Below are 15,142 nucleotides of genomic sequence, written 5' to 3'. Positions count from 1 at the left end.
CCTCCTAGAGTTTATGACCTCAGGTAGTCCTCTTTCACACCATCCCCTCCTGTATAACCAGGAGGATATTGTGGAAATGACAGTGTGACTTTCCAGGTTAGGTCATAAAAGACATTATGGCTTCCTCCGTGCTCCCTCCTTCTGTGTTGATTCACTCACTCAGGAAGGCCAGCTGCCATGTCGTAGGATACTCAAGCAGCCCTATGGGGAGGTCCGCATGGAAAGGTCCACATGGTCCACATGCCAGCCATGTGAGTGAGACACCTTGAGAGCAGATAGACCCTCTGGCCCCAGTCAAGCCGTCAGATGGCTGCAGCCTCAGGTGACAACTTAAATGTGAACTCATGAGAGACTCTGAGCTGTAACCACCCAGCTGGGCTACTTCCAAATTTCTGGCTCACAGAAGATAACCAGTGTTGCTGTGTTAAGCTGCTAATTTGTTATACATGTGTAATTAACCGATATACCAGGGGCAGTCTTTAGCTCCTTCTTCTTTTTCTGTAAGTGACCAAATTGCCCCCAGAAAGACCATAAGCTCCTCAAGGACAAGGGAGAAGTATTTCTCTCCCAATCCTCAGCACCCCGTGCAGAGTAGCTACTGGTGTCACTATTCTACACTTTCTGAAAATGACCAGAGGTGGTGGGAGTTGAAGCAGAGCTTTCAGAAAAGAACTCTGTTCTTTTCAGAAAAGAACAGAGTTTAAAATACTGAAGCTGTGGTCACCTCAGTCTAACAGGAGCCTTGGAACCCTGGTTCTGGGATTCCCTGTGTCTTCCTTTGACATCCTGGATGGTATCCTTACAGGACTTGGACACAGAAAGCCCCATCAACCCAGCCCAGATGCCATAGCTCTCTAGTCCTTACTCACCCCTTACCTGATCCCAGGGTTATCAGAAGCAGGAAGAGAGAAATGAGAGGTTTTTGCTAGAGGAATCCTGAGCCTGGAGCAAAAAGTAGGAGAAAGCACACAGACCCTGGCACTGGAAGACCCGGATTCTCCTCCTGGCCCTACCACTTACTAGCTTTGGCGCTTTATATTTGTTTTCTATTGCTGCATAACAAATCATCCCAAAACTTAGCAGCTTACAACAATTTGTTCTCTCAGTTTCTGTGGGTATTTGAGAGTAACAAAGTTAGGCTCAGGGTCTTTCAAGATGTTGCAGGCAGATGTCAGCCGAGGCTGAAGTCAGCTGAAGACTCCACTGGGACTGGGGATCCACTTCCAAGACAGCACACTTTCCTGGCTGGCAAGTTGGTAATGGCATTGGCTGGGGTAGGGCCTCCCCGCAGACTGCTTGAGTGTCCTCAAAACATGGCAGCCGGCTTCCTCCAGGGAGAGCAACACAAGGCTGCCTTTGCTGTGGGTTGCAGAAGTACCTTTTATGAAGTGCAGCAATGCCTTTTTTGACCTAACTTTGAAAGTCACATATCACTTCTGCTGTATTCTCCCAGTCACACAGGGAAGCCCTGACTCAGCATGAGAGAAAACTACCCAAGGGCATGAATACCACGGGGGCCACTGAGACCACAAGCAATCACATCTCTTCTCTGGACCTCAGTTGCCTCATTTGAAAAATGGAAGAAATTATTCTCACTCACACTGCCCCATAGGGAACCACTGTTTTTTGTAAGAGATAGGGGGTCTCACTGTGTTGTCCAGGCTGGACATGAACTCCTGGACTCAAGTGATCCTCCCACCTCAGCCTCCCAAGTAGCTGGGACTAAAGATGCACACCGCCACACTCGGCTTTAAAACCAATTTTCCCCTCTTCTCCAGCCACCCAGTCTTCTTTTTCCTCCTCAAATATGCTTTGCTAGTTTTCTAGGGCTGCCGTAAAAAAGAACCAAAGCTAACAAAAATGTCGGCCGGGCATGGTGGCTCATGCCTATAATCCCAGCACTTTGGAAGGCCAAGATGGGTGGATCACCTGAGGTTGGGAGTTCGAGACCAGCCTGTTCAACATGGAAAAACCCCATTTCTACTAAAAATACAAAATTAGCCAGGTGTGTTGGCAGGCACCTGTAATCCCAGCTACTCAGGAGGCTGAGGCAGGAGAATGACTTGAACCTGGGAGGCAGAGGTTGTGGTGAGCTGAGACTGTGCCACTGCACTCCAGCCTGGGCAACAAGAGCAAAACTCCATCTCAAAAAAAAAAAGTCTTCTTCTACAGTTCCAGATACTAGAAGCCTGAAATCAAGGTGTCAGCAGGGCTGCCCTCTTTCATTCAAGGCCCTAAAGGAGAATCTGCTCCCGGTCTTTCTCTTAGCTTCTGGTGCTCTCGGTGATCCTGCAGGTTCCTTAGCTTGTAGACACATCACTCCCATCTCTGCCTCGCCACACGGCTTCTCTTGGGGAGCCTCACATCATTCTCCCCCTGCCTCCTCAGTATCTCTCTCTTCAGTCTCTCTCCTCTTCTTATGAAGGCAGCAATCATATTGGATTAGGGCCCACCCTGGTGACCTCATTTTAACTTGATTCCCTTGCAAAATCCCTATTTCCAAATCAGGTGCCATTCACAGGTACCAGCAGTTAAGATTTCAACAGGTTTTTGAGGGGCCCGATTTAACTCCACACATACCACGCTCATTTCCACTTCAGGGCCTTTTCACCAGCTGCCCCTCCATCTGGAACACTCCTCTCCCCACCTCCCTTTGGTATTTGTTTGTTTGTTTGTTTGTTTAGGAGATAGAGTCTCTGTTGCCCAGGCTGGAGTGCAATGGCACGATCTCAGCTCACTGCAACCTCTGCCTCCAAGGTTCAAGTGATTCTCCTGCCTCAGCCTTCCAAGTGGCTGGGATTACAGGCACCCACCACCACACCAGGCTAATTTTTGTATTTCTTGTAGAGATGGGGTTTTGTCATGTTGGCTAGGCAGGTCTCAATCTCCTGACCTCAAGTGATTCGCCTGCCTCGGCCTGTCAAAGTGCTGTGATGATAGGCATGAGCCACTGCGCCAGGCCACCCTCCCAGCTCTTTGAATGACTGACTCCTTTGCAATGCTGAATTCTCAGCCCCACTCAGGGAGGCCGAGTCCCTCCCCCCCCCCACCGAAGTAGCTCCTCCATCACTCTCTCTTGCCTGCTGCTTGTCCTATGTTCTTCAGAGAAGCTGATATGGTTTAGATGTACATTCCTCCAAATGGCATACTGAACTGTGATCCCCAGTGTTGGAGGTGGAGGTGTTGAATCATGGGGGTGGATTCCTTGTGAGTGTCTTAGCACCGTCTCCTTGGTGATGAGCAAGTTCTTGCTCAGTTCGTTCTATGAGATGTGGATTTTAAAGGAGGCTGGGACCACCCCCTCACTCTCTTGCGCCCTCTCTCTCTCTCTCTCTCTCCATGTGACACACTGGTTCTCTCTTTGCCTTCTGCCATGATTGGAAGCTTCCTGAGGCCTCACCAGAAGCAGATGCCAGCACCATGCTTCCTGTACAGCCTGCTGAACTACAAGCCAAAATAAACCTCTTTTCTTTGTAAATTACCCAGCCTCAGGTGTTTCCTTATAGCAAACCAAATGGACTCACACAAAATCCATAACAACCTTTATGTTAATGTGTTCATTAATTCCTTTAGCTCCTCACTGAGTGTCTCTCCCATGAGAATAGAAGCTCCTTGGGGATGGGACTGTGTCTGTCTCACTCACAGCGGCTGTATCCACAAATCTCATCCAGCCCACGGCACATAATACATGCTTAGTAAATATTTGTTGAGCAAATGAATGAAAATCACAAACAAAGGCTGAGACGCTGGAGCTGCCAGGGCTGTGGACATTTCTGTCCGTCTGGAGCTTCATTCCCACGTGCTTCCCACTCAAGACAGCTCTGCCAAGCCCAGCTGCCACTGAGAGGGGTCTCCAGCTGTCTTCTTTCCTAATCAGTCACCTCATCTCCCCTCCATACCGGTGTCACAGTTGTTAGAAAAGCTACAAGTCCCCATAGCCGTGTTTACCGGCGATTTGAAATTATCTATCATTCAGCCTGCCTCCTTCGTCTGCCCATCAATCTTATCACCTGTAGAAGGAGCAGGACCTGGGGGCCACTCTCTCAGCTCTCTTTTGTCTCCTGCAGGCATCAATTTTTCTCGCTCCTGGCTTCCACCCCTCCTGGACTGAGCTGCCTGGCCCTGTCCTCTGTTTTGATGGATGCTTCTGAACAGAGGGGTCCCTGGCTGCCCACCTTCCCTGCATCCCTGCAGCCCTGGCCTCATCAGCCACACCCATCCCCAGCTGGACCCAACCTGAGGACAGGGTCCCCAGAGCATCCCCCTGGAGCTTGGGGATAGAGTCTGCCAGGCTCCAGGCTTAGGGCACCCCAAGTGGTGATCTCTCCCACCTGCTGCTTCCTGGGAGCAGCGTCATGGGATCTCCTGTCTGCAGGCAAAGCCCTTGCCCCCACTCCCAAAAAAGGGGAAGCCACATTTTCTGGGTGCCTACCCCGACACTTTCAATGCATTGCCTGGTTTTCTCTTCCCTACATCCTTGGGAAGCAGGATTAGAATTAGAATTAACTTCCATATTACAGCTGAGAAAACTGAGGCTCAGAGAAGTCAACTGACTTGCCTAAAGTAACCCAGGAAGAAGGTGGCAGACTGGGGCTTTGAATAAATGTATAGCTAACTCCCAAATCCAGTTTGTCACCACCATCTCAACAGGTTCTTGTGGTTTTGGTTTTGGTTTTTTGTTTTGTTTTTGTTTTTCTGAGACAGGGTCTCACTCTGTCACCCAGGCTGGAGTGCAGTGGCACGATCATAGCCCAGCTCACTGCAGCCTCAAACTTCTAGGCTCAAGTGATCCTCCTGCCTCTGCCTCCTGAGTAGCTAGGACCACAAGCATGCACCACCACACCTGGCTCGCTCGCTCTCTCTCTCTAGATAGATAGATAGATAAATAGATAGATAGATAGATAGATAGATAGATAGATAGATACATAGATACATAGATAGATACATAGATACATAGATAGATACATAGATAGATACATAGATAGATACATAGATAGATAGGTATATATATAAACACATAAATAGAGATAGGGTCTTGCTTTGTTGCCCAAGCTGGTCTCGAACTTCTGGCCTCAAGCAATCCTCCTGCCTCAGCCTCCCAAAGTGTGGGGATTATTGACATGAGCCACCATGCCCAACGTCAATAAGGAAGTTCTTGATGTTAAAACCTCAGTCCCTCTTGTTACTTTAATATGCCTATTTCCTTTTGTTCTGAGCAAGGAAATTGTATTTTTTTCATCACCTAGTCCATCGATTCTCAACCAAGAGTGATTTTGTCCCTCCAAGGGACACTCAGTAACGTCTGGAGATATTTTTGGTTGTCACAACCAGGGACAGGTGCTGCTGGCATCGACTGGGTAGAGATCAGGGATGCTGCTCCCATGACAGATAATTATCAAGCCCAAAATGCCGATACTGCTGGAACTGAGAAACCCTACTGTAGCCACACGGCCACTGAACTCTCTGTAACAGTAGAAATGTTGTCTGTCTGCGCTGTCCAACACAGTAGCCACAAGCCACATGTGGCCTCGAGTGAGCACTCAAAATGTGGCGAGTGCAACCAAAGGTCTGAACTTTTCATTTTTTTTCATTTTAATTCATGTAAAGGTAAATAGCCACAGGTGACCCTATAGGATGGAGTAGCTCTTGGCCATTTTGAGCTAGGTCAACCCTTTTTATTCTTAAAGATGGTTTTCAGGAACTGGATTGAGGAGTGAGGGAAAAAAACAGAAAACAGAAGCTGAAAACAGAAACCTCACAGCCCTGATAATTGTCCGCTTTTCACTTTTCACACCTGAAAAAGAGAAAAAAGCATAGAGAAAGGTGGGAAAGGAAGGATTGACCAAGGCAATGATGTAACCCTACATGAACACAGTGATGGTGAGATGCTCAACCTTGCAAATGTGCTTAGCTATTCTGAGCCTCAGTTTGCCAGTCTGTGAAATGGGCAACTGCGCTTACAGCTGTAACTCAGTGTCCACGGTTTGTAGGGGCCACCTGCATGCCACAGAACAGCTGTGAGTTATTGTAGCTAACCGTAACAGTGCCTAGATTTTGTTGTCTCATCTCAATATCGCCACAACCCTCTGAGGCAGTGCCGGGACAGAGATTAGATAACTCAACTTGAAGCTGAGACTACTGAGACCCACAGACAGGACTCAGCTTGCCCAAGGTCACACAGCCCGCAGTCAGGCCGCGCCATCTAGGGTTTAGGCCTCCAACCCGCAGCTCTGCACTTGGGCCTGGGGGAAACCATGGGGAAGTTCAAACCCTGACGACCCTGAAAGGGCAAGAAGGGGTCTCTGGGTGCACAGAGACAGGGCTGGGGACAGAAAGGGATCTACTGTCCCACACCAGCCCCATAATAGCAGCTAATGCAGATGGAGTGTGTCACATGTGTTAATCCTCTCAGCAGCCCTGGGAGGGAAGTGCTGTTATTGCCAAAGAAGTGGCCGTGGCACAGAGAGGTTTATTACTTGACCATGGCCACACAGCATGTCAGTGATGAGCTTGGAGACCCCCCAACCCCCCACTGCCAACCCCTCTGATTCAGAAGCTCATGCACCATGAGATGATGTGGGGAGGATGTTAAGAGGTGATCAGAAAACACCTGTAACTACAGCACTTTGGGAGGCTGAGGTGGGCAGATCACTTGAGGTCAGGAGTTTGAGACCAGCCTGGCCAAGTGGCGAAACCCCGTCTCTACAAATATTAGCCAGCTGTGGTGGTGGATGCCTGTAATCCTAGCTATTTGGGAGGCTGAGGCACAAGAATCGCTTGAACCCGAGAGACAGAGGTTGCAATGAGCTGAGATCACGCCACTGCACTCCAACCTGGGTGACAGAGCAAGACTCGGTCTCAAAAACAGGTGTTTTTTTTTTTTAATGTAAACAAAACAGGTGATTAGAAAGGTTTGAGGCAGGTCAGACTTAGAAGGAACTTGCTGGGGTTTTGCTCTGAGTGGAAACAGCCATGTGAATGCAGAAACTGAGGTTGGAGGGTCAGAGATTCAGTAGAAAGATGGAAGGATTGACCCTGTCCAGGGGGAATTTACAACCTCCCTAACACACTCCCATGTGAAAACCAAAGACATGCAGCTCTTGGGAAATGAGGAAGACTGAAAGCAATGTCACAGTCAGCTGGCTCTGAAAGGAGACAGTCATCTGGCCATTGCAAACCAGGGAAGGCTTCCTGGAGGAAGAGGCTCCAATGAGCTCTTGGAAGCAGTAGGCGGTCCTCTTCAACAGAGTAAGCCCAGACAAGAGAATCCACACTCAAATCTTGGTTCCCACATAAACTGGCTGTGCAGTCTTGAACAAACTCCTAAGCCCCTCTCTCAGCCTCAATTTTCTCATCTGTCATCTGGGGCTGACGTTATGTCTACTCTACAATGCTGTTATATGGAATAAATGGACAGGAAAAGACTTTACAAATTTTAAAACAACGTGGAGGTGGGTTGAGGGGAGCAGCGTCAGGTGCACAGACCTGGGTTGAGGTTCAGATTCTGCTGAGCACAAGCTGTGGAACCCGGCAGGTCCCTGAGCCTCTCTGAGCCACAGACTGCTTACCTGTAAATTGGGGGTGATTCCAATGTCTACCCTGCAGTAATCAAATGAGCCGATGCAACACAGGCAGCTGCCCGCCACGGTGTGAAGCGCTCGGTGAATGTGAGCCGTTATCATTTTACTTACCAAGCACTTACATGGCACCTACTCTGCACCAGGTACTTTTCAAGGTGCTCTACTCATTCTAAGTACACAGCTCACTCAACCTCAGAACAGTCCTGTGAGACAGCACGGCCATCAGGATCAAACCCGGAAAATACACACCACTCTAAGTGTGAAAGCAGGGAAGTGAATGCAAGGAAGTGGTCCCAAGCCAGCACTTCCTCCCCTAGGCTGGAAGGACAGGGGGTGGGAGCGATATTCCCAGAGCCCAGTGGCAGGGCCCACGGAAGGTAGAACCACAGCCGGGGGATGGAAGAAGGGGTTCCAGGTGGAGAGGTGACCCCAGGTCAGGAAAGAGGGAGAAATACCCTGGCCTCTCCCTTCCTCCACCCCACAGACCTCGCACTGGCTGAGCACAGCTGATATAAGGGGAGCCAGGACCATGCAGCCCATAGGCCAGCCCCTGGTGACACTGAGCAGAGCAGGGAGTAGAACTGAAGGCAGTAGCCCCAAGACTGGCACAAGGGGCACGATTATCTGTCCCATCACCCAAAGGGGGACATTGTGACCCAGAAAACTTCAGTGACCTGCTGAGGTCACACAAGCTCCTCTTAACCCAAATTATATGAGTCTATGCCCATAACGACCACACAGGGTGCCTCTCCTCCATGGCGTAAGTGTCACTTTTGCAGATGCCAAAGGTATGATGCCAAAGGGACTGGAGCCTATCTTCTGGATTGAGAGGAGGTGCCAAACCAAGAGAGCTGGGGGCCTGGCTGGAGAGGGAAAGCAGGCGTCACCCCTGAAGGCTCGCAGAGGAGCTGGGATGTGACCTGGAGGGAAGGAGACAGCCACCTTCTCCAGAACCGCATTAGCAGCGATTTCCCGAGGTGAGCAGGGACAGGAGTTGCCCGCGTGAATGTTGGCCATTTGTAATCGCAAAGCAAGCATTTTTCCATCCCTTAATGGGGGACCCAACCAATCCGCGAAACACCCTATTTCTCTTTGTCTTTCCCCTGCCAAGTCAGCAGGCTGACTGATCTCCCCCGGGTGATTAATTTTCCCCTTGACACCCTGGGGAATGAGACATTGGTCCCAAGGGTAGAGAGACAAAGAGGCAGGGCTGGAGTGCGGACGGCAGCGGGACCACTGCAGGCCTGACCTATTTTCCCAGACCCACCAGCTAGGGAGCAGGCGGTTACAGGGTTAGGGGGTTCTAGGGAGGGCTTCCCCAGCCTAGGATTTAGCAAAAGGGAACAGCAAAGGCAGACGGGAAGGTGCAGGACAGAGAATCCGTGGGTGACATCATCCCACTGGGGGACAGCATAGAATTTTTGGTGGTCGGAGCACAAGCCAGGTTTTAACAGCTCAGTGGGCTATGTTACTTCCTGAATCACTAAGATCCTGGATCAAACCAATTAGAAAACAGCCCAAGTGTGGTCATGGGGCAGGAGGCATACAGAATGCATCTCGGTGTTTCATGTCTTCCTCTTCTAGAACTCTAGCCAAGTTCCTTCCTGCACAGCCCTAAAGTTGCATTCCCTTAGGCCCAGAATAGCCCCATTCAAGTCATGAGCTGGCCACTTGCTAGCTGTGAGATCTGGGGAAAATAGCTTAACCTCTCTGAGCCTCAGTTTCCTCATCTGTTAAATGGGGCTCATAATTTCACTTACCACATAGTAGATTAGGATGTCCTCAGCTTTAGGTAGTGAAAGCCTTAGAAATGTGCCCAGCACACAGTGGATGCTGTGGAAGTGGGAGAAATCACTTCACATTCCTGAGTTTGGGTAAAAAGAAGGGTCTCTCAAACCCGTGTTCTTTTCAAATGCCCCAAGCATGATTTTTGCCAGATTCAAATAGCACTTCTAATACAATTCATAAAATATGTTTATTTAAGTTGATTCTGGGCCAGGGCAGTGGCTCACACCTGTGATCTCAGCACTTTGGGAGGCTGGGGTGGGTGGATCACTTGAGGTTAGGAGTTCAAGAGCAACATGGTGAAACCCCTTCTCTACTGAAAATACAAAAAAAAAGAAAAAATAGCCAGGCGTGGTGGTGTGTGCCTGTAGTCCCAGCTTTTCAGGAGGCGGAGGCAGGAGAATTGATTGGCCCATGTATATTAGTCCATTTTCACACTGCTGATAAAGACATACCCAAGACTGGGCAATTTACCAAAAAAAAGAGGTTTAATGGATTTACATTTCCACATGGCTGGGGAGGTCTCACAATTACAGAAGAAGGCAAGGAAGAGCAAGTCGCGTCATATATGTTTGGCAGCAGGCAAAGATTCCCTTGTGCAGGGAAACTTCCCCTTACAAAACCATCAAATCTCATGAGACTAATTCACTATTGTGAGGACATCTTAGGAAAGACCTGCCCCCATCATTCAATCATCTCCCACCAGGTTCCTCCCACAATATGTGGAAATTCAAGATGAGATCTTGGTAGGGACACAGCCGGACGACATCTTTCACCCTGACCCCTCCCAAATCTCATGTTCTCACATTTCAAAACCAATCATGCCCTCCCAACAGTCCCCCAAAATCTCAACTCATTTCAGTATTAATTCAAAAGTCCACCATCCAAAGTCATATCTGAGACAAGGCAAGTCCCATCTGCCTATAAGCCTGTAAAATCAAAAGCAAGTTACTTGCTTCCTAGATAGAATGGAGGTCCAGGCATTGGGTAAATACAGCCATTCCAAATGGGAGACATTGGCCAAAACAAAGGGGCTACAGGCCCCATGCAAGTTCAAAATCCAGTGGGGCAATCAAATCTTAAAACTCCAAAATGATCTCCTTTGACTCCATGTCTCATGTCCAGGCCACAGACACAAAAGATGGGTTCCCAAGGTCTTGGGCAGCTCTGCTCTTGTGGCTTTGCAGGGTAGAGCCTCCCTCCCAGCTGCTTTCATGGGCTGACGTTGAGTGTCTGCAGCTTTTCCAGGCATGCAGTGGAAGCTATTGGTGGCTCTACCATTCTGGGGTCTGGAGGACAGTGGCCCTCTTCTCACAGCTCCACCAGGCAGTGACCCAGTAGGGACTCTGTGTGGGGGCTCCAAACCCTACATTTCCCTTCTGCACCACCCTAGCAGAGGTTCTCCCTGAGGGCCCCACTCCTGCAGCAAACCTCTGCCTGGACATCCAGGTGTTTCCATACATCCTCTGAAATCTAGACAGAGGTTCCCAAACCCCAATTCCTGACTTCTGTGTACTGGCAAGCTCAAAACCATGTGGAAGCTGCCAATGCTTGGGACTTGCACCCTCTGAAGCCACAGCCCAAGCTCTATGTTGTCCCCTTTCAGCCACAGCTGGAGCAGCTGGAACATGGGGCACCAAGTCCATAGGCAGCAGGGGGAACCTGCTGTGGGTCCAGCCCACACAACCATTTTTTCCTCCTAGGCCTCTGGGTCTGTGATGGGAGGGGTTGCCATGAAGACCTCTGGCATGCCCTGGAGACCTCTGACATGCCCTGGAGACATTTTCCCCATTGTCTTGAGGATTAACATTTGGGTCTTCATTACTTATGCAATTTTCTGCAGTCAGCTTGAATTTCTCCTCAGAAAATGAGATTTTATTTTCTTCTTTGTTTTTTGTTTGTTTGTTTGTTTGTTTGTTTGTTTGATAAAATGAGATTTTCTTTTCAATCACATTGTCAGGCTGCAAGTTTTCCAAACTTTTATGCTCTGTTTCCTTTTGCAATTGAATGTCTTTAACAGCATCCAAGTGACCTCTTGAATGCTTTGCTGCTTAGAAATTTCTTCCACCAGATACTCTTAATCGTCTTTCTCAAGTTCAAAGTTTCACAAATCTCTAGGAAAGAAGAAAAATGCTGCCAGTCTCTTTGCTAAAACATAGCAAGAGTCACCTTTACTCCAGTTCCTAACAAGTCATTCATCTCCATCTGAGACCACCTCAGCCTGGATTTCATTGTCCATATCATTATCAGCACCTTGGTCAATGCCATTCAACAGGTCCCTAGGGAGCTCCAAACTTTTCTGCATCTTCTTTTCTTCTTCCGAGGCCTCCAAACTGTTCCAACAATCTCTGCCTATTACCCAGTTCCAAAGTCATGCCCATATTTTCAGTTCTCTTTTCAGTAGCATCCCATTCCTGGTACCAGTTTACTGCATTAGTTTGTTTTCACACTGTTAATAAAGACATACCTGAGTCTGGGCAATTTACAAAAGAAAGAGGTTTAACAGACTTACAGTTCCACGTGGCTGGGGAAGCCTCACAATCACGGCAGAAGGCAAGGAGGAGCAGGTCACATCTTACATGAATGGCAACAGGCAAAGAAAGAGAGCTTGTGCAGGGAAATTTCCCCTTATAAAACCAACAGATCTCATGGCACTTATTCACCATCATGAGAATAGCACAGGAAAAACCTGCCCCCATGGTTCAGACACTTCCCGCAACATGTGGGAACTCAAGATGAGATTTGGGTAGGGATACAGCCAAACTATATCACCATGAGGCAGAGGTGGCAGTGAGCTGAGATCGTGTCACTGCACTCCAGCCTGGGTGACAGAGTGAAAGTCCATCTCAAAAATAAATAAATAAACAAAGTGATTCTGTTTTCTACTTAAATTTATTTTAGAAGAAAACTTTTCATCCTGACCTTAAATGCAGAATTGCCTAAATGTCATAATAAGAAGGTAACCAGAAAAATAAATACCACAAAAATAAGACATTATTATCTAGTTAGTCCCTATTATCTGCCAAAGCAACCACATCTGGGCCTAATATCATTGTTAGAAAGGGAGAGTAGGCCAGACATAGTGGCTCATGCCTATGATTCTATCAGTGGGAGGCTTAGGCAGGAGGATCACTTAAGCCTAGAAGTTCAAGACCAGCTTGGGCAACATGGTGAGACTCCATCTCCACCAAAAAATATATATATTTTTTTAATTAGCTAGGTGTGGTGGTGTGTGCCTGTAGTCCCAGCTACTTGGGAGATTGAGGTGGGAGGAGCCCAGTAGGTCAAGGCTGCAGTGAGCCATGATTGCACCACTGTACTCCAGCCTGGGTAATAGAGGAAAGGAGGGAGGGAGAGAGGGAGGGAGGGAGGGGGGGAGGGAGTGAGGGAGAGAGGGAGGGAGGGAGAGAGGGAGAGAGGGAGGGAGGGAGGGAGGGAGGGGAGGAAGGAGGGAGGGAGGGAAAAGAGAGAAAGAAAGGGAGAGTAGCTGGTATTTGAATGGTGTTAAAGACCAAGGAATACCAAACACTTTCACCTTGATGGAATTTAGAGGGTTGAAAAAGAGAATGACTTACCATAAGATTTAGGGTCAGGTAACATTCTACATACAAAGTGAAAACCCTCTTGTGGAGCCGGAGGTTCACCTCCCACCTCGTGGCTTACACCATTCTGGGTATGTTCCGGCCCTGATTTATGGATTATTGGTATTCTTGGGTCTTGAGATGGGTGAGCTCAGCCTGCTGCCAAGGTTGAGAAGTAGCAATGGTTTTTCCAAGCAGATTGGTTGGATTTCAATATTCAACCAAAGACTAGTTAGGGTTTAGGTTAGGCGGTACCCCCAATCCCATCTAGGTTTCCCAAGAATGATACAAAAGCCACAGACTGGTTTTTCTTGCGGCCTTTCCTGCTCATCAAACCAGATCACCTTGTGGCCACTGAAATCAGGGGCCCTGCACACTGCTTTGAACAAGCTCATGGCTTGAGAGAAGATGGTGCTATTTGGGCCACTGACTGGTCAAGGCTCCAAGAGTATAATAAGGAGGAAGCAGGAGCTGGTAGTTTGTCAGGGCCCCAAGATTTGCGGGAGAAAGAGAAGTGATAAACCAGTAGGGTGAATGACAAGAGGAAGTAGCACTGACTCACATGTTCTCCTCTCATCCTATACACACAACCCTACTCCTCCAAGAAACCATCTTAGAGGAAAGCCATGCTGTTAGCCAGCAGTTGGCCTCAGGAAACCTAGGTGAGAATCCATTGACAAACATTTATTGAGTACCTCCTGTGTGCCTTGTGGGACTCATCTTTGAATTCTGCCTTTGTGCCTGGAATGTAGATGGATGCATGTTGAAGAAATATATAAATGAATGAATGAAAGAAGTGAATTGATCAGATGGATGGATGGATGGATAGATGGATGGATGGGTGGCTGGCTGGCTGGCTGGATAGATGGATGGATGGATGGTGGATGGATGGGTGGGTAAGTGAGTGGATGGATTGGGTGGGTGGGTGGGTAGCTGGCTGCCTGGCTGGATGGATGGATGGTGGATGGATGGGTGGGTGGGTGGGTGGATGGATGGGTGGGTGGGTGGGTGAGTGGATGGGTGGGTGGGTGGGTGGGTGGATGGATGGGTGGGTGGGTGGATGAATGGATGGGTGGATGGGTGTGTGGATGGATGGATGGATGGATGGATGGATGGATGGATGGATGGATAGATGAATGGGCAGGTGGGTGGGTAGATGGATGGATGATTTACACAGTTGGAGAACAGAATAAACAACTGGTGGGTATATCAGGGGTTTTGTCAAAAACAACAGAAACTCACTAGCTTAATCAGAAAGTTTTCTGCCTAGCTTAATCAGAAAGCAAATTATCGGACAAGTATTGAGCAACTTCCAGAAATCACCAAGAAGGAAGGAGAACCAGGCTCGGGAAATGGGCTAAAGCAAGGGAGGCTGGCCCCAGGGAACAACCAGAAAGGCATTCCAGAAAAAAGCTGTGAGGATGCTGATGTGCCCACCTCCCTTGAAACACTCTAGACCATTGCCACCAGACCCTTATGGTGACATCCTCACTGGACATCGCTACCACCAGATACCAGACACTTTAACCATGAAAGCAAACTCTAGCCCATTACCATTTCTTGGACTCCCTCTCTCAAGATTCAAAGTCCTGAGTGTAAGAAATCAATTGGCCGAGCCCAGGCCACACATACGGGTCTTGAGTGCCAGGTGTAAAGAGAAGGGTGGCTGGCCCCACTGGCTTCCACATGGAAGGTTTGACCCTGTCTTCCAGCAAGATTCACTTGATAAACATTCCTCCAAATGAGAAGTACATGAATAAAATGAATACGTAAATAAATTTGTGTGTTAATTAGGTGGATGAATGAATGAACAGAGGGATGAACAAATGGACAAGTGGATGGATGGATTAATGGATGAATGGATGGATGGACAAACAGATGAATGAGGGATAGATGGATGAATGGAAACGATGACAGATAGAGGGAAGGAAAGGAGGGGAGATTACAAAAGGCTGCTAGAGGATTTATGAATGGAGGGGGAAGGAAGAAAAGAAGAAAGAAATGGGCCAGTCCTGGTGGCTCACACCTATAATCCCAGCACTTTGGGAGGCCGAAGCAGGTGGATCTCTTGAGGTCAGGAGTTTGAGACCAGCCTGGCCAACATGGCAAAACCCCCATCTCTACTAAAAATACAAAAATTAGTTAGGCGTGGTGGCCCATACCTATAGTCCCAGATACTTGGGAGGCTGAGGCATG

The sequence above is a fragment of the Sapajus apella genome, unplaced genomic scaffold (genome assembly GCF_009761245.1).
Source record: "Sapajus apella isolate SASKATOON/1434 unplaced genomic scaffold, GSC_monkey_1.0 scaffold2, whole genome shotgun sequence".
In the NCBI taxonomy this organism is placed as follows: domain Eukaryota; kingdom Metazoa; phylum Chordata; class Mammalia; order Primates; family Cebidae; genus Sapajus; species Sapajus apella.
This window is presented reverse-complemented; position numbering follows the sequence as displayed.